Raw genomic sequence first — 22,752 nt, forward strand, 5'->3', positions numbered from 1 at the left:
AGATACCTACTATTAACCATCTCATTTTTTAATTAAATTTAAATAAAAAATACATAAAAAAATCATATAACTTTTTTTAAGGGAAAATGACATATATAGCCTACGAATTTTTTAGAGTTGACCCTTTTAGCCACTTATGTTTTTTCGTGGCTTTACAAGGGAACCAATTTGTGACAACCTGTGCTTTTTGTCCCCTTTACTTGTTTTAGTCAGTTTAGAGGACACATAAACAAAACTTGGAACACACCTCTCTCCCAAAGTCAAACCTGCATTCTCATCATTAACACCACCACTACAACATCACCCCTGCCATAGACCCACCACCGGTGGCCTTGGTGGTCGGAACTCACAACAGCAGTAGTGGCAACAAGCTGTTCGGTTGGCGGAGCGACAGGAGGAGCTGGGTTCTGTTGCTCCTACTTGTCCTTATGTTGATGAAAACGAAAGGATGAAAGGGGTGTTATTAGACGATGAAGCACAACAGAGCAGCGACGGAGGTTGGGGAGTTTCCTCGTCGGGGATGGGTGACGGGTGGCGATTTCCGACAGTAGAACACGATGGAGAGGGATGAGTTAATGGTAATAGTAGTCGATGGACTCAGGGGGGTGAAATGGGTTTGTTGTGATCGACACAAGATAAATAGAAAGAAAGAAAAAGGTACGGTGGTGGTGGTCATTCATGGTGGCTCACAGTCGATGGTTCAACACCCTCGATGTTGTGTTTCTCCGGCAGTGGGTTACGAGTTGGTCCGGTATCAACAGCATATGTGAGTGTGTTTGGCTAGCTCCGACAGTCGAAGGAGTGAGGAGACACGGTGGTCAATGGTGGTGGTAATGGTAGTTAGGAGGTGGTGATGTGTGGTCGTTAAGGGTGGAGAAGGTGGGAGAATGTGAGCTGATGACTTTTTGGATGTTAAGTCTTTTGTTTATAATCCCCAAAGACGATGAAGGTAGTGATGGACATGGTAACAGGAAGAAACAAATGTTTCATGTCTTTGTGTAATGCCACAATCGATCAGGAAAGAAAGAATAGTTATCACCTTTTTGCATTTAGTGTGTCGACCTTCAAGGGGGGGGGAGAGAGAGAGAGAGAGAGAGAGAGAGAGAGAGAGAGAGAGAGAGATGTGGGTCCAAATGTCAATGTTATAGGAAAATTGGTCAACAAATGTCAACGTGTCAAAGAAATAATCGGGTGACCCCTTCACTTTGGCAAAAAGGATGTAATCGACCTGACAAAAACAACTTCGTTCCCTTATAAGGCCAAAAAAATTGTTTAGTGGCTAAAATGATAAACCCTAGAAAGTTTGTAGGGCGTGTCATTTTCCCTTTTTTTAAATACTAATTTTCATTAATTTAAAATACCAAAAATGGAGTTGGAAGAATAAAGAAACATCGGCCTCACCAGAATTTGTTCCTGTTACATTTGAGGTCAATAACTTCACAGATCCAAAAACAAGCAATTCTAAAAATGGAGATAATGTTACACCACCTTCAAATCCACCTTCTTCACCATCGGGATCTTCTTTACCTTCAAGCTCTTCATCTGAAAGTCCTCCAAAAAAGTTTCGATCACTGGAGGATATCTATGCCTTATGTAGCTTTGCATTATATGCATCTGATCCTGATCCTATCTCTTATAATAATGCAACAGAGAAATAGGTGTGGCAAGATGCAATGAAATATGAGATTATAGCTATTAGAAAGAATGAGACTTGGGATTTGGTTGATTTGCCCAAAGAAAAAAATGCCATAGGCCTCAAATGGGTGTATCGTACAAAATACAATGTTGATGGTACAATCCAGAAGCATAAAGCTTGTTTGGTTGTGAAAGGGTATGCTCAACAACACGAAGTCGATTATGAAGAAACCTTTTCTCCGGTTGCTCGGTTTGAAATGGTTAGAATTTTCTTGCCTTAACCTCACAATTAAAATGGAAAGCGTACCAATTTGATGTTAAATCGGCATTTCTAAATGGAGATCTAGAAGAAGAAGTGTATGTGTCTCAACCGGAAGGATTTTCATGCGGCGATGATAGAAAAGTGTTAAGGTTGACAAAAGCCTTATATGGGCTTAAGGAAGCCCCCCGAGCATGGTACAACAAGATAGATTCGTACTTGAACGAAAACGGATTTGATAGAAGTAAAAGTGAGCCTACTCTCTATGTGAAAAAGCAAGGTAAAACTGATTTTTTAGTTGTCTGCATCTATGTAGATGACATTATTTATATGGGGTCGTGTGAATCTATTGTTGCTGAGTTCAAATCTTCGATGATTAAAAATTTTGAGATGTCAGATATAGGCTTGTTATGTTACTTTCTTGGCCTGGAGGTGAACCAGTGTGATGATGGAATTTTTATTTGTCAAAAAAAGTATGCTACTGACTTGCTTAAACGATTCAGTATGTTGAATGCGAATCTGTGTTCAACACCAAGGAATATGAATGAATCGCTTGTTGAAAATTATGGCACAAAGTTGGCAAATGTGAAACACTTCAGGAGTATAGTTGGAGGCTTGAACTACCTAACTCAAACCAGACCTGATATTGCATTTCCAGTTAGCAAAGTTTCAAGATTTATGCACAGTCCTTCAGTTCATCATCTAGGAGCAACAAAGAGGAGTCTTCGCTATATAGCTGGAACGGTTGAGTTTGGGATTTGGTACTCAAATGTACCTAATCCAAAATTACATGGGTTTACTGACAGTGATTGGGGTAGCTATTTGGATGATCGAAGGAGTACCTCTGGTTATGTTTTTTCACTTGGTTCATGTGTTGTTTCATGGAGCTCAAAAAAGCAAGATATTGTAGCACTATCCTCATCAGAAGCATAGTACATTGCAGTAACATGATCAACTTGTCAAGCAGTGTGGTTAAGAAGGATACTTGCTGATCTTCTCCAAAAGCAAGTTGGTCCAACAAAAATCTTTTGTGAAAATCAAGCAGCAATTGCAATGACAAAGAATCCATCCTTCCACAATAGGACAAAACCCATAGACATCTGTTATCATTTTATTTGTGACTTAGTTTTTGAGAAAGAAATCATTTTGAAGCATTTTGGAACTAACGAGCAAGTTGCATATGTGCTCACAAAGTCTCTTCCAAGTGTCAAGCATAATTTATTCAGGTTCCGTATGGGAGTAACAAGTTTTGAAGCAAGGGGGTGTGTTGAATAATGGTGCTCAAAACTTCTAGTAGCTTCTGTCCCACTACTTAGTATTTAAGATTTTAGTTTTGTTTTTGGTAGTTGTTACTTAATTTCAATTAAGTGGTGCATGATTACCCATAAATTAGTATTAGCAGTTGCCTATTTCTAGCTTTGTCAGTTTCATTTTTTTTGGTATTTATATGGCTGTGTACTCAATCAAATGTGGGCAGAATATTGAATAAGAGATCTTTTCACAGCAAATTGTTCTTGAGTTTTTTCCTGTTCTCCCTATTATGTATAAGAATTTCTTGTTTAAGTCTTTCTTTCTTCCAACATACGTGGGGTGTACTCAGGAGGTATGATCAACATACGTAAGCCTCACACTGATTGATTACGGGGTGGCTGACCGAGTACACAGAGCGTACTCCCACCTACGCGGGGCTTACCCTCCAAAGCCCATAACTTTATTAAGTGCTTAATGGCTTAAGCACTTAAGCCCAAACTTCATATCCATGGTCTAAATGCACCGCAGAGTCATAAAGTCTCCAACTTTATGACTTTACACATCCAAAAAGTCCTTAATACATGGTCTTAATTCATTAATACATTCCACAAGATACATGAGACACTTCTAGCCATTGGGATCTCATTTTTATAACTAAGGACCCCTCCAAAGGTCTGAAAGGACAGCTCAAAACATCTAAAACATGACATGCTCAAGACGGAGCATTTGGGACCAAAAAGAAGCATAAAGCCCCCAATAAAGAGATCTAGCAAACAAGCCATCAAGGTATGAACTTTATACCTCGGAATGATAGAGAAAAGGGCAAAACTTCCAGCTCCAAGCCTTGGTTCAAGTTTCCAAGCTCCTTGATGCAACATCTTCTTCCTTGAACACACCAACAACACACTCTTTAGCTCAAAACACATTCACTAAGGGTTAGTGTTTGCTAAAGACGACTCACAGGGTATGGAGGATGAAAATGCGGCGTGAAACGAGCCATATGATGCTTATATACCACCCAAACCCTAAAAATTTAGGGTTTTCTCCTGAAAAGAGTACGCCCTACGTATATAAGTGTACACATAGCGTACTAGGGCGCACCCTAGTATGCTCAGCATACCCTCCTGTACACTCAACATACTCATCCTACTCAAATTACCAAATTGCCACAAGTCTTCAAGGCTTATTCTCATGGACTTAGGGACTAAAATGCCATATGATAAAACATGAGGAGGTGCATGATCACGCATTCACCTTCCCGCGATCATCATAAGTACCTGTAACTTAATCCAACAAATATAAGCCCAAAGCTTAGTGAATTTCCCCCAAAATACCAATACATAACAAATAACACAATATAATAACAATATGCAATGGGTCCACAACTTTATAGACTGGATTACCCTTGAGCCCACAACATTGTTGGATAAGGTGTCTAAGTCCATAACTATTTCTGGTATGTACTTGACCCAACCCGGCATGGTCCATTTGGGTTGCATGGCACCATGCAATTGGATAGACTAAATGAGAGAAATAACACTTGGAGATTATTAATATATTATAAGTTCTAATATATTAATAATATTATTTGATTAGTTTGATCAAGAATTAATTTAGAATTAACTATGTGATCAAAAGATAACTAATTAAATATATGGGTTGATTATGTAAATCATCCATATCTTGTATAGTGGGCTAAGAGGCTCCATGGATTATCAAGTTGGGTTCCACCCATAGGATGCTCCATGGGAGTTACAAACCCATGGGTCATGGAAATGAAGAGTCATGACACATTAGGGTTTAACCCTAGATGTGTCAACACTATATAAGAAACATGTTCTCCACCTAAAATTGGCTACACTAAGAAACAAGAGGGCTTGGCCGATTTTTGAGAAGTGTGTGTTCTCTCATAAGTTCTTCCAAGAGCATTTGGTGTTGTGTGAAGCATTTGAGGCATCACACTTGGGGTGCTAGGCTCACAAGGTTTCAAGGAACACAAACAACAACAAGGTAAGTTATTCTATCTATACTTTAAGTTAAAATTGTTCCCCATGTATGCTAGATAGGAATATAACCTTGGAATTCAACTTTGCATGATAATTAGACAAACATAGATCCAAGGTTATTAGGGTTGCATGTACACTTAGGAAGTGTTAGAATGCTCAAAACCCATCAGTGGTATCAGAGCCTAGGCTTGTTTGTTTTTTATTTGTGCTTAAAAGTTGAAAAAAAAAGTCGAAAATCTTGCTGACTGCGAGTGGAATCGTCGAGTCTATAGGGGGGACTCGTCGAGTTCATGTGTATCTTCAACCAACTCGGCGAGTGAGTTCATGCACTCGGCGAGTAGAGTCGACTGATTGCAGAATTTCGATTTAGTTGCTGGAAATGAATTAGAAACATTACCCTAAACTGTTTTGGTAATTGAAAACTTGTTTTTGGTGGTGTAATGTCTTTGCTAATTCATTTACAACAACTAGTTATCAAAATTACAAAGTTTTAAGTGTAATTTATGAATGTGTTCATATTCATGTTCTTGTTCTTATGATGTTTTAGATGATCATAGGAATTATTTGTAACCTATGTGGTAGATTAATTCTTGATCATAATGTGTTTTAATGGAGTCCATAACTTGTCCTCAAGTTATGGAAAACTAAGAGTCACACTTGAATTAAAACCATTAAAAGAACACAAGAGTTAGAAAAATGAAGAGTCTTCATTTTATTACTCTATTAAACTCATAAGTTACAAGAAATGAAAAGTTTTGAAAGTTACAAAACTTGCCCTCAAGTTTTGGAACAAGTAAAGTTAAGTTAAAACTTTAAGTTCCAACCCCTAGAATTTTAAAAGTTAAAATTCAACCCTTATACTTATATTATGATGATTTAATAATTATATATATATGTATAAGAATAAAGTCGTCTTACCGCTAGTACGCCTCATTCACGAAGCCGGTCTATAAGGTGGGTATAAGGTTGTTGCCTATAAAATGGTGACTTAATGGGTTTCTACTCTCACCCACCGCTTGCTTGACTGGTGGAGGGTCGTTAGCCGAACGGGTAAGACAAGGACTTATAAATTCTCATTCAAAGTATGATGAATATTATAAAGTAACTAAATGTTTTATTTCCCAATCATAGTTACTTTAGGAAAATGTGAATAAGGTGCTAATCCATGAAATTACACTTTACACTTTGTCTAAGTCGTTGGCGGAGCGTGTGTGGTTAACCGGCACACTAACTTGGACTTAACAAGGTAGGTAAAGGGTGACTTAAGGTTTATTATAGTATCGGTGGAGCGTGTGTGGTTTACCGGCACATCGATTGAGTGATAAACTTTAAGGGTACCAAGTGATTTGCATGGTTACTTCACACCTCGTTTTGTGATCCTCGGTATCCCAGTCACAAAACTTGGAGGGCACTCTCGAGATTGAAACATGCCTTTGAAAAGTTCATTGAATCTCAAAGAATCTAGGAATTTCTAAAAAACCAATAAAACCTAATATCTAATATTTCAGTTTTCGTGGTGGAAATTGGTGAATCGTCATTCACCTACCTTTCAAATATGGTATAGCTATGATTACGACATACCTATTCTAAGTTATATTATATTGTGATTGGATCCTAGATTTAATATTACATTTGGGTGTTTTATTAAGGACTCTCTTATATCTACACTAAACTTGTTCTTCTCCTTCAGATGTCTTCAAATAATGCTTCTGGCTCGAATCCTAATGGCTCCTTTACTCTTATGAGTTTGTGTGGGAAAGTCACCTTCGATGGATCCAACTTCAATGAATGGATCAGAAACATCAGGATGATTACTCGCTACGAGGACAAAGAATATGTCCTTGACAAGGAGCTTAAGGAAATTGATGAGTCCACTGCAACTCCCCAGGAGATCGCTGACTTCCATACTCATGAAAGAGATGCTACCAAAGTAGCTTGCATCATGATGGCCACAATGACAGCTGAACTCCAAAAGTCTTATGAGGATTTCTACCCTTATGAAATGCACCAAGATTTGATGGAAAGATACCATCAAAGTGCACGAAAAGAGAGGTACGAAATCATTTGCTACATGATAACAACCATGATGAAGGACGGGGATTCCGTCACGAGCCACATGCAGAAAATGCAAAGATATGTGGATCGATTGCTGAAGGTTAATGTGAACTTCCCTGAGGAGCTTGCAATAGATATAATTTTGCGCTCCTTACCATCGTGCTATGATCAATTCCGCATGGCATATCACATGAATAAGGAAGAGGTCACTCTCAGCAAACTTCAGGGACTTCTCAAGACTGCAGAAACAGGTCTTAAGGGGAAGTCGGTTGCTATCACTTCTACTCCAAACTCAACTCCTGTCTTGGCAATCGGGAAAAGTCGAGGGAGGAAGAGAAAGAGATCTTCGAAGGGTACCAAGGCTCGGACCCTTGATGGCTCTTCTTCAAGTGGAACCAAGAAAGATTTCATTACTCCTTCTTCTGACCCAAAAGAGGCTGAATGCTTCTATTGCCATGAAAAAGCTCATTGGAAGCGGAACTGCCCAAAGTACCAGCATGATGTGAAGGATGGGAAAGTCAAACCCAACCATGCAGGTATTTACACTATCATTTCTAATAACTCACCCCATTCGAAATCTTGGGTCCTTGATACCGGTTGTGGTATTCATATTTGTTGTGACTTGCAGGGACTAAGAAGAAGTGAGGATGTGGAGCAAGGAAGAATAAACTTGATCATGGGGAACAGGAAAGCTTCACCTGTCACCAAGATTGGAGTTTATACTTTATCGCTAAGTAGTGGGTTTAGTTTAGATTTGAATAAGTGTTGTTACTCGCCAGGAATGGCAAGAAATATTATTTCCTTTCATGCTTTGTACAAACAAGGGTTTACCTGTTCGTTTAATAATGAAGTTGGTTCTATTGATGCTTTCTTTAATAATGTTCTTTATTTTAAAGCATTACCTTCTGATGGTGTGTATGAAGCTGTATCTATTGTAGATAACTCAGGAAATAATGTTTTAGTGTATTGATTCTACTAATAATAATAACTTGGATAAAGCATCATTATGGCATTGTCGTCTTGGACATATAAGCAAGAAACGCATAGGCCAACTCCAAAAGGATGGAGTCTTGGAGTTGTTTGACCTAAAGTCAGATGATAGTTGCGAATCATGCTTACTTGGAAAAATGACAAAGTCACCCTTCACAGGCTCGTGTGAAAGAGGTGAAGGTTTGTTGGACCTTATACACACGGATGTGTGTGGACCATTCAAACATGCCACAAGGGATGCTAATCATTATTATTTGACTTTTACTGATGATTACAGTAGATATGGATATGTCTACTTAATCAAGCATAAGTCAGAGACTTTCGAGAAGTTTAAGGAATTTAAACAGGAAGTCGAGAATCAATTGGGCAGGAACATTAAGATGCTTCGATCCGATCGAGGTGGTGAGTATCTTAGTTCAGAGTTCCTCGACTATCTAAGGGAATGTGGGATTGTCTCACAATTGACACCTCCCAGGACACCGCAGTTGAATGGTGTAGCTGAGAGGCGTAATCGAACCTTGTTGGACATGGTTCGTTCCATGATGAGTCGAGCTTCGCTACCAATCTCATTCTGGGGGTATGCCTTAGAGACTGCCGCCCATATCCTTAATCTAGTCCTTACAAAGAAAGTTGCCAAAACTCCTCACGAGATGTGGACTGGTAAAGTACCTAAACTAGACCACATCAAGATTTGGGGTTGCGAGGCTTTCGTAAGACGCGAGACTCATGATAAGCTCGAACCCCGAAGCGAGAGGTGTATTTTCATCGGCTACCCACAACAATCCTTTGGTTACCTCTTCTACAGACCTAGTGACAATGTGGTCTTTGTAGCAAGAAGAGGAGTCTTTCGAGAAAGAGAGTTTATAAGCCAAGGAGAAAGTGGGAGGCAAATTGATCTTGAAGAAATTCAAGAGTCAAGTGGTGAAGGAACTTCAAACTCTAGCCCTCAACTTGAGGAGGAAACTCCTGTTGAGCCAATTGACGAATCTGTACCTCTGAGGCGTTCCACTAGAGTTAGGAGTGCACCTGAGCATTACTATGGATTCCATATTACTGCAGAAGGTGAGACACTTATTAGTGATGGAACACTAGTAAGTCAAGATGACCCTAACGAGGAAGCCATGGCAGGCCCCGAGTCTGCTAAATGGAAAGAGGCTATGGATAGCGAGATACAATCCATGTATGACAATCAAGTTTGGAACTTGGTTGAGAATGTACCAGGTCGAAAGACTGTAGGGTGCAAATGGGTCTTCAAGAAGAAGACCGACATGGATGGTAAAGTACACACTTATAAGGCTAGACTGGTTGCAAAGGGATTCTCTCAAATTCCTGGAGTGGATTATGATGAGACCTTTTCTCCGGTAGCCAAGATTAAGTCTATTCGGGTTCTGTTAGCCATAGCCGCATTTCATGACTATGAAATTTGGCAAATGGATGTCAAAACCGCTTTCCTTAATGGAAAGTTGGCTGAAGATGTTTACATTAGTCAGCCAAAGGGTTTTGTCAGCAACGAGTACCCCAATAGAGTGTGTAAGCTTGAGAAATCCATTTATGGGTTAAAGCAAGCACCTCGCAGATGGAATCTTTGCTTTGATGAAAAGGTCAAGGAATTTGGCTTTTCTAGGAGTGAAGATGAATCTTGTGTGTATGTCAAGGCTAGTGGGAGTATAGTTAGCTTCTTGGTATTGTATGTGGATGACATACTACTCATAGGAAACGACATTCCAACCCTGCAGGAAGTAAAATCCTGGCTTGGAAAGTGTTTCGCTATGAAGGACCTTGGTGAAGCTGCCTATATTTTAGGGATAAGGATCTTGAGAGATCGGAGTAAAAGACTAATTGGACTTAGTCAAAGTACCTACTTGGATAAGGTGCTGAAGAGATTCAGCATGCAGGACTCCAAAAAAGGAGAATTGCCCATCCAGAGTAACGCCAAACTGAGTAAGACACAAAGCCCTAGTACTGAGGCTGAGATAGCACAAATAAGTCGAATACCTTATGCTTCGGTTGTAGGATCGATCATGTATGCTATGACGTGTACTCGACCTGATGTAGCTTTTGCCCTGAGCATGGTTAGCAGGTTTCAGGGGAACCCTGGCAAGGCACACTGGACTGCGGTAAAGAATATTCTTAGGTACCTACGAAGGACTAAGGACTGGGTCCTTACCCTCGGTGGGAGTGATGACTTGAGAGTTGTAGGGTATAGTGATGCTAGCTTCCAGACTGATAGGGATAATTTCCGCTCTCAGTCGGGCTGGGTCTTTACCCTAAATGGAGGAGCAATTTCTTGGAAGAGTTCCAAGAAAGAGACAGTGGCAGATTCTACTTGTGAATCAGAGTATATTGCAGCTAGCGAGGCGGCAAAGGAGGCGTTATGGCTGAGGAACTTCATTGGAGACCTTGGAGTTGTACCAGCTATTAAAGATCCAATGGAAATTTTCTGTGATAGTGAAAGTGTTGTTACCTTAGCAAAGGAACCAAGGGATCACGGGAGATCTAGACACATCGATAGAAAATACCATTTCATCAGACATCGGATCGAAGAAGGACTCCTCGTGGCAAAGAGGGTATCATCAGATGAGAATCCGGCAGATCCCCTCACGAAGGGACTGACTCGGGTTAAGCATCTCCAACATGCTCGAAGCATCGGGTTAAAGGATGATATTAGATTTAGTAGTTAGATAACCTCGAAATTTGTAAAGTGTAATTGACATCTGATGATGAATAAAAATGTTTTTATTTATGAGTAAAATGTTGCTATCTCATGTCGATCGTTTACTATATTTCTTTTGCATGTTTTGACTTCCAGGATAATTTTGTTTGGTATAACATATTATTCAAACCTCCACAGTCGGTCATATGTCGGAAGTAGGTATGAATCAAGACTGTCATGGTTGGTTGTAGAGGTCTTGGACAAGGCTACAGCAATCATGAGTGCTCATAAGTTCTGAGCATTGGACTCAACCCACGCTCACTGGAATCACTTCATGGAATTCTATCTCGAGTGATCGTGAGACGGTAATATCATATAAGTCTTCAAACCTAGAGATATGATTTGTTACTTACAAGTTGGTTATGCATTGATTGTACGAAAACGCATTGGTAAATCGATGTTATAAAACGTGCTCTTGTGTGTAATTCAATGAGTGGTAGAACAAACATATGAGTCGAAGTTTATCTGTTCCTTCTTGGATTAGAAGCTGATATCTGGGCCCCTCGATGATTTTGTTTTGACCAATGTACCGGGCCCGGTCAGAACTAAATTGATGTGTTCAATGAAGTTCTTTGTCAAACAAATCGGAAATCGGGAAACAAACTATTGGACAATAAGTAAGACGTTGTTCCGTGTATTTGTCCGACTGATATCTAGAACAGAGGATTATATGATCACTTATCTTAAATGGCGTACCATCATCTTCTCAGTTCCGAGAAACCTTGTAAAGAGATACGATTGCCGATCGATCCTGAAGTCATACTTGCAGTAATAGTTATTAGACTTATCCAAGTGGGAGACTATTGGATAAGGTGTCTAAGTCCATAACTATTTCTGGTATGTACTTGACCCAACCCGGCATGGTCCATTTGGGTTGCATGGCACCATGCAATTGGATAGACTAAATGAGAGAAATAACACTTGGAGATTATTAATAGATTATAAGTTCTAATATATTAATAATATTATTTGATTAGTTTGATCAAGAATTAATTTAGAATTAACTATGTGATCAAAAGATAACTAATTAAATATATGGGTTGATTATGTAAATCATCCATATCTTGTATAGTGGGCTAAGAGACTCCATGGATTATCAAGTTGGGTTCCACCCATTGGATGCTCCATGGGAGTTACAAACCCATGGGTCATGGAAATGAAGAGTCATGACACATTAGGGTTTAACCCTAGATGTGTCAACACTATATAAGAAACATGTTCTCCACCTAAAATTGGCTACACTAAGAAACAAGAGGGCTTGGCCGATTTTTGAGAAGTGTGTGTTCTCTCATAAGTTCTTCCAAGAGCATTTGGTGTTGTGTGAAGCATTTGAGGCATCACACTTGGGGTGCTAGGCTCACAAGGTTTCAAGGAACACAAACAACAACAAGGTAAGTTATTCTATCTATACTTTAAGTTAAAATTGTTCCCCATGTATGCTAGATAGGAATATAACCTTGGAATTCAACTTTGCATGATAATTAGACAAACATAGATCCAAGGTTATTAGGGTTGCATGTACACTTAGGAAGTGTTAGAATGCTCAAAACCCATCAAACATAAGTCTGGATTGCCGCACAGGCCCACAACTTATGTCTAGCTTACTCCCTGTCCTGATCAGTCAATAGACTGAATACCGCTAAGCCCTCAGTACGATTCTGGCATGCCTGGCCCGACCCTCAGCTCGTATCTGGAATGCGTGTGATTCCTCAATATGAGTCTAACATGCCATCCTTCGTCCTCAGCTCATATATGAGTCCAGCAAACTGAGTGTCTATAGCACAAAGCCGTACAACCTCAACCCAACCCACACAATATGTCGACATATAACTGATAATATCGTAAACAGATAAACAGGCAATTCACAGGTAGTCCTACAGATCTACCAGACTAGCATAGCAAGACTAGTATGCATAACTATAACATACTCAACATATCAGAAATATCAAGTTATCAAACCAATGGGCTGGCCTTGGTGCCTTCGACCCAAAAGTATAGTGAGGAAGAATCACCTGACAAGCAGCTGAAGTGACAAGATCTAACTCAAAATCTCAGCTCCCGACTCAAAGCCTACAACCATTATGACCAACCCATCAAAACCTCAAAATACCCAAAATGCCCTTAAAAGTCAAACTTGGTCAAAGTCAAAGTTAACAGTAAAGGTCAACAGTACATGCTGACTCAACTCGTCGAGTGCACCTACCAACTCACCAAGTTCCTTTAGTACTTAGAGAAACGGGGAAAACTCAAGCCAACTCACCGAGTTATCAGTAGAACTCGTCGAGTTCCTATAGTATCCAGAAAAGTGGGAAAACTCGAGCCAACTCGTCGAGTTCTCCCAGCTTGACTCATCCAGTCCTTTTTCATCCCTTCTAACGCTCAAGAATCTAGATATGGAACCCAAGAGCTAAAAAACACTACTAGAAAAAAGGCCTTTTACGACGCTCATTGCGCGTCGTAAAACGCTCAGACGACGCGCAAATGCGTGTCAAGGAAGGCCCTGTCATAAAGAGAGATGACGCGCTTTTGCGCATTTACGACGCGCATTTATGACGCACATTTACGACGCACAGTTATGACACGCAATGCGTATCAAGGAAGGCCCTGTCATAAAGGAAGACGACACGCATTTGCGTGTCGTAACCTTACGACGCGCGTGTTTATGACACGCAATGCGTATCAAGGAAGCCCCTGTCAAGAAAGGCCATGTCATAAATAAAGATGACACACATTTTTGCGTATCATAATTTTAAATGTTTTAAAAAAATATTATTTATAGATTTACTAATTTTTCATATTAAATAATACATTAGAAATCTCATAATAATAAATAAAATACCATAAATAACAAATATAATTCATTTCACTAATATGTCAAATACAAATAATTATTCCAATAGTGAGTAAATGTTATAAAAAAAATGAACTCATTTATATACAATTGCATTAATTATCTAGCTTACTATGTGCCAACAAACTTCTATCTTTTTCCTTCTCTGCATAAACTTCATTAGCAGCATCCTAAAGAACCTCTATCTTTTTCATCAGCAACATCCTCAAAAACTTCTATCTTTTTCCTTCTCTGCATAAACTTCTATATCACACTCAATGTAGTTTTAAACATCAGGTTTAAAAAATCAACTTTAAGGTTGCCTTGTTAAAGAGAATGACTAGAATAGATTTCCCTTTTTCACAAGGCATGTGCTTGCTTGCACATATATATGGAATCATTCTAACAAAAAAAAATTGTTCATGTCAACTACTCCAAGGACTATTACGTAATTTAACATGAAGAATTTTGTCCAGATGAAAGGATTGACTTTAAACTTTATAAAAATCATTTAAGTGAACTTACCTGACCATGAAGCGTGTTGATCCAGGATCTCCTTGCCTTCCTGCTCTGCCACGAAGCTTTGTAAAGCAAGAAATAAATTAAAAAAGTGAGTCTGAAAGTATATGCTAAATTTATGTAAAACCTTAAAACACAATACAGATGCAAAGTTACCTGATTATCAATTCTTCGGGACTCATGCAAAGATGTCCCGATGACATGGAGACCACCAAGTCGTTTGACTTCCAATCCTTCATGAAAGCAATGAATCTCACAGTCCTTTAGAACCGATAAATAGGCAATTGCAATGCAAGGACCCAGGGCCGGTCCAAAGAAATATGTTGCCCGGGGCAATAAGACATAATGATGCCCTAATTATATATTTTCAGAAACTAATATCATAATTCATAAAATTTACCCTAGTTCACTGCTTTTCAATCATAACTCAGAAAAAAAACACTAATAATTTTAGAAAGTAAGAAAATTAATATAAAAAATCATAATATTTACCTCAGTACTTTGATAGGTAACAGTGAGAATGCAATGACATGCAATGACATGTAGACTACTGATCCACCTTTAAACAATGCTTTAGGTACCTAGCTATCATCCACAAAACAACAAAACAGACAAAAATTTACACTAATCCCATCACAAACAAAACCAGCTGCTATTATCACAAATAACAAATATAATATAATCCAGACAGTATTAAAATGTAGCAGCATCCAAACATATTATCAGGGCCGGTCCTAAGGGTTTTCATGCCCGGGGAAAAAAAAGGTTAATGATGCCATATGTTTGTTTATTATATATAAAACCAACCCATTTATATTCCATTTAATTTGAACAGCAAAGACTATATGGAACAAACACTAGCATGGAGCGGCTGAAAGTACCAAATTATAACACATCAGAATCGAAAAAAATACAATGAAAACTAAAAGACTACTGCAAACAAGCCAAAACTATAAATAAAAAAAGGCCTTTCAAAATTTTTAATAAAGATGTTATGTCACCTCCTAATTTGAAAGGGGCAGGAAGATTCACCGCCTATAAAATTTAATCTTGTTGCACCTAATGAAGAGCCAAGGACAAGATTGTCTAATCACCAAACTTTTCATGAGGGAGTCCATCAAAAGCAGCAGAAAACAACTGCACCCAAGGTATAACACTAGTTTTCATATAAATAAATTAAAAATGTTAAGACTAAATTAAGATATCAAGTATATCATGAAAATCATTTGTCTTCTCCATTTAGTCCATATCTGCTACTGTGCTACATACCCAATAAATGTTCAACACATACAAGTTTAATAGTTTCTTCCTTTCTGTGTTCAACATGTTTTTAAAGTAAAATCTCATGTTAAATGACATTCATATAAGTCCCTATAGTCTATTAAACTGAAATTCTGATATTAGAAAGAAGTAATTAATTAAAATTCATTGTTACAAACAATCAAACAAATGAAAAATAAACAAAACATAATGTGCCAAAAATACATATGCTAGATAAACATACATTTGATGGCTTAAACAACAAAGTAACATAAAAATGTATAACAAAACTAACACTACATTTACATACTGTACCAACAAGATTAAAAATAATTTAATGATATATTATTAAGGGGAAAAACTATGGACTTACTTACTTTGCCAAACGAATATATACACTAAATCTCAATTGAATAAGTTAGCTTTTAGCATCTTTGAGTATAAATTGAAATTAAAGATTTTTAAGTAAAGCTCACTTATATCATTAGTTTACCATAACACACAGCCGATTAGCAAATGCATTTAAAAACTGAAAAGTACATAAAAAACTATATGCCTTTAAGGCTTAAAATTTTGGAACTACAAGAAGTATTATAAAAAACAATTAACAACGTGCAATGAATTTAGCCATTTAGGGCATTTTAAGAAACTGAGAAAGTCGTTTTACCTTGGGTCTGGCCGCATGACAACAATTCAACTGAGGCAAACTTGACACCCCATAAAGGCCGCTACTTTGACACCATCGGAAAGAAGCACCAGGCAGCAACGCCGGTAATTAGGTTGCCGTCAATGACTCAGCGAGGTAATAAGAAAGAAAACTAGAAATTTAGGAGGATACCTTCTTATTGATAAGAAAGAAAATTAGAAATTAGGAAGTAGAGCTTGAGTGATGAACGACCACTGCCACCCATAAATACTCGAATACCTTCTTATTTCTTATTGCCTCTTCGTCTTCTTCAACCAGTTGAATGCATTCTTTTAGCCGCTAAAGAATTGCCGCCATCTGTTTGGCGTTTCAACACTACAATATTTTTGTACGATCAAACTTTTGGCACAAGTGATACCCATAAGAGTTGGACAATATCTGATGCCCCATGGTATATTGTTGCCCTGGGCGACGGCCCAGCTCGCCCTGCCCTTGGGCCGGCCCTGCATATTATAAGATGAAAAAGTTAATAAGACAAAGAAGTAAGAAGTTCTGAAATAAAGAGAGAATATTATCTGTAGTGTAATATTCCAAATGGACTTGAAAAGTTCTTGTATCTTGACCATCTACCATTATCAAACCTGTCATTTTTATACCAAATTAAATTCAAAACCAAATTTTAGCTTGACCATCCATCATTATTCCGTCCCCTGAGAATTAGGGACAAAAATAGCCTTAGGGGTATGTTGGGAAAGTTCCAATTTAATTAAGTTTTTGTAATAAAATATGATTGTAGTTCGTGAATTGCCATAATATCACCTCCATTGTTGGCGTAATTCAGGAAAAAGCCCACAGGGGCATTTTAGGAAAATGCTTTTATTATTTTTGTTTCCCGGTTTTAGACTATGAGTCAAACTTTTTTTCTTTTAGTATAAATATGCTACGTTATAGGTATTTAGAAAGAAGTTTTTCAGCAATAAAAGTTTTCTTTTCCACCAAGCAAAATAAAAAATCCCATCTTTTTCTTCCCCTGTTATCACCTGTTGCCAGCCATGTAGTTTTTTTTTCCTTTTTTTCTTCCTGCTCTGTTTTGTTTTCTGTTCTTAGGCAACAAGGTTGCAGCAAGGTATCAGGTAGATACCTTACATCCATAACGTTCAGGTTCTTTGAGAATATCTTCTTTCAGTCGAGCTTCCATTCTCTCCACTCTTTCACAGTAATTTCCCTACATTAAACCACTTGACACTTGAGTATATTTAAATAATAAACATTAAAAATGAGAGAGGATTATTAGTATATACCGTATACTCGAGCATGTTTTTGTAGGGTCTTTCAACCTCACGAAGCAGAAAGGGCTTTCCATTAATGTAAATAACAGGTTCTTCTCTCATGTTGTGCCAAAAGACGGGTCTACCCAGGCCTCAAGAATGTTGTTGTAATGGGAAATTTATAAGGAAAAAGGTTCATTTGCATACTGTAAAAGCATGCAATCATAAAACATAAACTTCACAGAGAAAAAAAAAAGTACCAGAAGCTCCTATTCGATTTAAATAGATCAATGTGGCAATGACCATCCCTGTGGTAATACGCCCATGCCCCATTTGGCAGTTAAAGATTATTTCTGTCTTAAGATCAGCTCTTGAAATTCTATCAACCTATAAAGATCATAAAACACAAATCATATATAAAGTATAATCTAAGTTAAATATTTTCATTTTGTTAAATGAAAATAACACTCACCAATGAAAATAACACTCACCAACGTATCAAAATCATGTTCCTTGGGTGATTTTTCATCTGTTGCTGGAATGCATTCGTAGTCAACAAGGAATTTTCTTGTTTGGATTTCTAAATAGACCTACAATAGTGAAAGGAATTATGAAACAGATATTCAAAATGAACATTTAATTTCATAGTATGGTGAACCTGTAGTGATGTTTTGACAGAGTCGGTGTGACTGGCTCCCATTGATCCACTATTTGACCATCTGGTAGTTCATCAGTTACTAGGATCTTATTTCCATATCTGTAATCGAGATAGGTATTGAGATGATAAGAAAATGGATATCAAACACAGAAACATGTTAAAAAGAATACCTTGCAGCTTCTAGCAATATGTCTTCCTTTAACCGGTCTTCCATTTGCTCCACCCTAGCCCTATTGATACCCTATTCATAACATCAAAGTTTAGGTATAGAATGGGATAAATCAGCATGTTTATGAAGAAAAAAATATAGAAAAATATTGTAAATCTGAAGTGGAAGTTGGGATTTGAGCAGAAAAAATAAGCACACACCGTGTACTCAAGATTGAAGAAGGGCAGAAAATCGTTGAAGACTGGGACGACTGGTCAGCGTGGATCAGAAACCACGGTGGAATCGGTTTGTTCAATATAAATAAAAATATGAAATAATGGATTTTTCATTTAAAACCACCACCATTTCAATGCTCAGGGAGTTTTCCATGATTTGAAGTCGGTGAAACGAAAAGATGTGCTCCTCATATGCCTATGCTTCATTTTATTTGTTCTATTAAATTACTTAAGTAATAGAGAAATACCTCATTGGGGCTATTCTCAACAACCTCTTTAATCCTCATAATCTTATTAAAGATCTGGGACTGTTCTTCGATATATTTCATCTACAAGAACTTTTATATCCCCATAAATTGTTGATTGTATAAGGAATTAAAGTAGAATCCAAAAAAGTGGGATGGGGTCATACCTGTAACTTTGAGGCTACGATGGGTTTAAGGAACTAGGTTTTCTTTGATGTTCAGGGTTATCGTCAGAATAATTTGAAAATTCTAAATCATTCCTATCGTCTTCACCTCTAATGGAGTCCTTGTCTTCCTCATAATCTTCACTCTCGATGAAAAAGGCTTGGTCTGATATTGAATTCTTCATTTTCTCACAAATCTCGTAGCCTTCTTTTCAGATCTCTGAGACTTCAAAGAAAAGAGGTTAATCTCGTGTAAGATAAGCTTTAAACAAAATCAACTCATTAGAATCATACTCAACTTCAATATTAATCTAACCTAGGGCTTGTAAACTTGAACAATTGTTGTAGTCTTTGGTGAGGTCAAGTGAGCCCGAGGTCACCGGCGAAAACAGATAAGTCGAGGTCAGAGGTGCGTTGAGGTAGATTCGGTAGTGGTGGAGGCGGATTAGGGTTTATAGAGAAAAAGGGAAGGAGAGAGTGACGGTTGTCGGCTGGTGGCGTGCTTGCGTTGATCGACGTTGACGACCGGGAATGGCAAGTAATGATGGTCGAAGCGGGTGGGAAGAAGTAGGGAGCCGTCAATTTCAGGAGGGGAAAGAAGGAGCGTGGATAATTAGGGCAAGAGGGAAAGTAAGAAAAAGGAAGGCGGGGTTTTTAAGTTTTGAGGATTTCATTTCCCCCGCCCCCTCAACTATTAAAGGATGGAACCGTGTTTCCATTAAAATTTATAAAGCGACATCTTCAGACGTCACACATTTTATTATAGGCGCCCTCCGGGTTTTTTTGTTTAACACTAATTTAAGGGCACGCAAAAATGCGCGTTCTAAATCCTTAAAATTTATAGAGAGATGATATTATTTTTTGGTCACACACTTTTGCGTATCGTAAATCGGTGCGTATCATAAATTGCGCGTCGTAAAAGGCTATTTTTCTAGTAGTGAAACCATGTAAAGTTGCAAACTTTACGTCAATGCATAACACAAAGAGGCTAAAACACTCAAAGAAGGCCTATTAAGGTACTTAGAACATGAGGGAAGCCTAGATCTAGACAAAGCTTGAAACTTTAAGCCTAATGAGGCCATAAAACATCCAGATCTGAAGTTATATGTAACAACGTAAATTTTCAAACAAAATTTTCGTTTTAAAATCATATAATTCTCATAACACATTTCACAAAATTTCATTGAATTAATTTACAAAACACAACTCCATAATTATTTGATTAATACTCCACAATCCTCAAAACATAACTCTTTCTCTGGTGTGTACAATCAAGTCGGTGCCTCCCCGCGATCCTGAGAAAACCTAAAACACATATCACATAACACGGTAAGCACGAAGCTTGGTGAGTTCCCCAAAATACCACATACACATATTAGCCACTCGAGGCTATAACTCCGTAGGAACCTTTGCTCCGATGTGTCTCAGTGGGACCCTCCAGTCCCATGGCTCATTGGACCCTCTGGTTCGGTCTGGGTGAGAACCCTCTTGTCTCACAACTCGTTGGACCCTCTGGTCCAATCTAAGTGAGGACCCTCCGGTCTCATAGTTCGTTGGACCCTTTGGTCCGATCATAATATAGCACAGTTCGTTGGACCCTCCGGTCCGGTCTAAATATCACATAATATAGCACACAACACATATCACACATAAAATGCATATCTCAGGCAAGCACATAAGACCCTCTGGTCACGCATAATTACCACTCTAGGTAAAGTATAGTGAGAAGATCCACCTCGAATGATGAACAACCCCTAAAACGTTGTTGCCACGTACCGGTCTCTAACTCTGATCCAAATCCACAATTAACCCAATTAGGAACTAAGTCCAGACTCTCACTCGTTAGGTGTAAAGGAAGACCACTAACCGGCCCATTAATAGCCTAAAACCCATTGGGCCCACCAAGGCCCAATAATAAATGGGCTCTCCCAAGGCCCAACTCTCAAGTCCAAGAGGCAAGCCCAACTCAAGGGCCCAAGGCACATATACATATTCCTCTGGTCCAAATCTCTAGCACAACAAGCCCAAACTCCAGGTCCAACACTTAACGCCCAATAAAAGACTTAGCCTAAAATGTCCACAGTGGGGTTACGTGGGGTGTACCTCCCTTGGTACGCTCAACGTACTCCAGCGTACATGAATCTTGATTGGGGACACCAACCTAGTACGCGGGGCGTACTAGATTTACGCTCAGCGTATGCCCATAGTTACTTTTTCTACTCTTTTGGTCTTAATCAGTTAAGACCTTAACTCATATCACCGATTTGGACTCCCTAAAGACTCTTACTCCATAAAGTCAATGACTTTAAGCCTTTGCATGTATGATAAGTTCACAAACACCCAAAACTCTCATTCTCTTGTCTCAAAATGCTCCTAACTCATGCATGGCTCGATTTCAACATCCAAGACCTGATTTTTATGAATCCTCTCCACTAGAAACACTTAAAGGGACATATAATAGGCTCTAGAGTTCAACAGCGCATAAAGCTTCAAGATTTGGGACCAAAAACCTTAAAATGGACCCATAACAAAAACTAGCACAACAATAAGCAAGTTTCAAACTTGATACCTCTGGAAGATGCACCAATAAGAGAAGAACATAGATCCAAAAGCTAGATGCTCAAGCTATTCTCTTTCAAAGATCCTTATTCTTCAAAAGCCAAACATAACAAGTCACCACCCCCGCTAGATCCATAAGAGAAAACTACCAAGATTCAAACTTTATGCTTTCTAGAGCTAGATCAACCTGATTAGGTCTTGGATCCACAAGCTCCAAGCCAAGCAATGCTTCCTCAAGGAACTCCTTCTTCCACCATATGCACCAAAAAATCATTAAATCACCAAAATGCTCAAGAATCACTAAAATGGAGTCTTAGGGTCGATTTCTAGGGTTTAGAAGGATGGAGGCTAAAGATATTAGGGTTAGGTTATGAGATAAGGAGCTTAAATAGGGTCCAAGACCCTAAAATACGATTCAGATCTGATTAGCGTACGCCCACTGTACATATGGTATGCCCAACGTACTCCGAAGAACATTCGCGACCACCCCTGGTCAGTACACCCAACGTACTCCAAAGTACACCCAACATACTTCCTTTTTCACTAGTACGCCCAGCGTACTCAGCTAAGCCTAAAACCACAAAACTTCTGAAGGCCATAACTTCTTTGTTATAAATCCGTTTCCACTGATCCTTATATCCACGAAAAGGTAACGAGAAGCCGTACAGTTCTATCAACTTTATTCCTCCCGAAGCCCACTCGAACCCATATGCAAAATTCATGAAAGCCCCAAACTAGCACCTTTAACAATACATTTGGGCTCTAAATCACAAACCGAACTCTTTTATCACACAACCAACCTTACCCACATCCCAAAAGGGCCTAAACCTTTCTTATAGTCAGATTAAGGCCCACGGGTCTTAAATCACAAAACTATCCAGAACAGGATGTTACATTATAACTTCATGACATGCTCAAACCAAGAACAAACCCAAGAATCAGCCAATACGACAATAAACATTCAAGGAATGAGACCTAAGCTATAGATAAGCAAAGTGTCAAATTTATACCTCCAAATGACTGCAACACAAGAGAAGATCATGGATTTATAGCCTCTTTTCCACACAAACCACTTCAACCTTCAAGCTTCTTCAAAAGAACACCAAAAAAACACTCTTCAAGCTCACACACATACACAAATATGGAAGAGAAATCACGAGACTTGGGTTTATGGACAGGGAAGACGGGTAAGAAGGCCACCCAAAGGGTATAAGGCCTTTAAATAGCGTGTAACACCCTAGAAATTTGGGTTTCTTAATCATCCACCAACTCATCGAGTTTTCCTCACCAACTCGTCGAGTTGGTCCAAA

The 22,752-nt window shown here is 38.6% G+C and overlaps 1 long non-coding RNA gene across 1 annotated transcript; it reads right to left on the reverse strand.

Moving 5' to 3' along the window:
• Positions 1 to 14,092: 14,092 nt before the first annotated feature.
• Positions 14,093 to 14,549, reverse strand: LOC145048178 (uncharacterized). Its single transcript, XR_013682769.1, has 3 exons — positions 14,415 to 14,549; positions 14,265 to 14,320; positions 14,093 to 14,141 (listed from the first exon to the last, which is right to left on the reverse strand). It is a non-coding gene; the product is annotated as an uncharacterized LOC145048178 (long non-coding RNA).
• Between the last annotated feature and the right edge of the window lie 8,203 nt (positions 14,550 to 22,752).

The sequence above is a fragment of the Lactuca saligna genome, chromosome 5, assembly GCF_052625555.1.
Source record: "Lactuca saligna cultivar CGN05327 chromosome 5, ASM5262555v1, whole genome shotgun sequence".
In the NCBI taxonomy this organism is placed as follows: domain Eukaryota; kingdom Viridiplantae; phylum Streptophyta; class Magnoliopsida; order Asterales; family Asteraceae; genus Lactuca; species Lactuca saligna.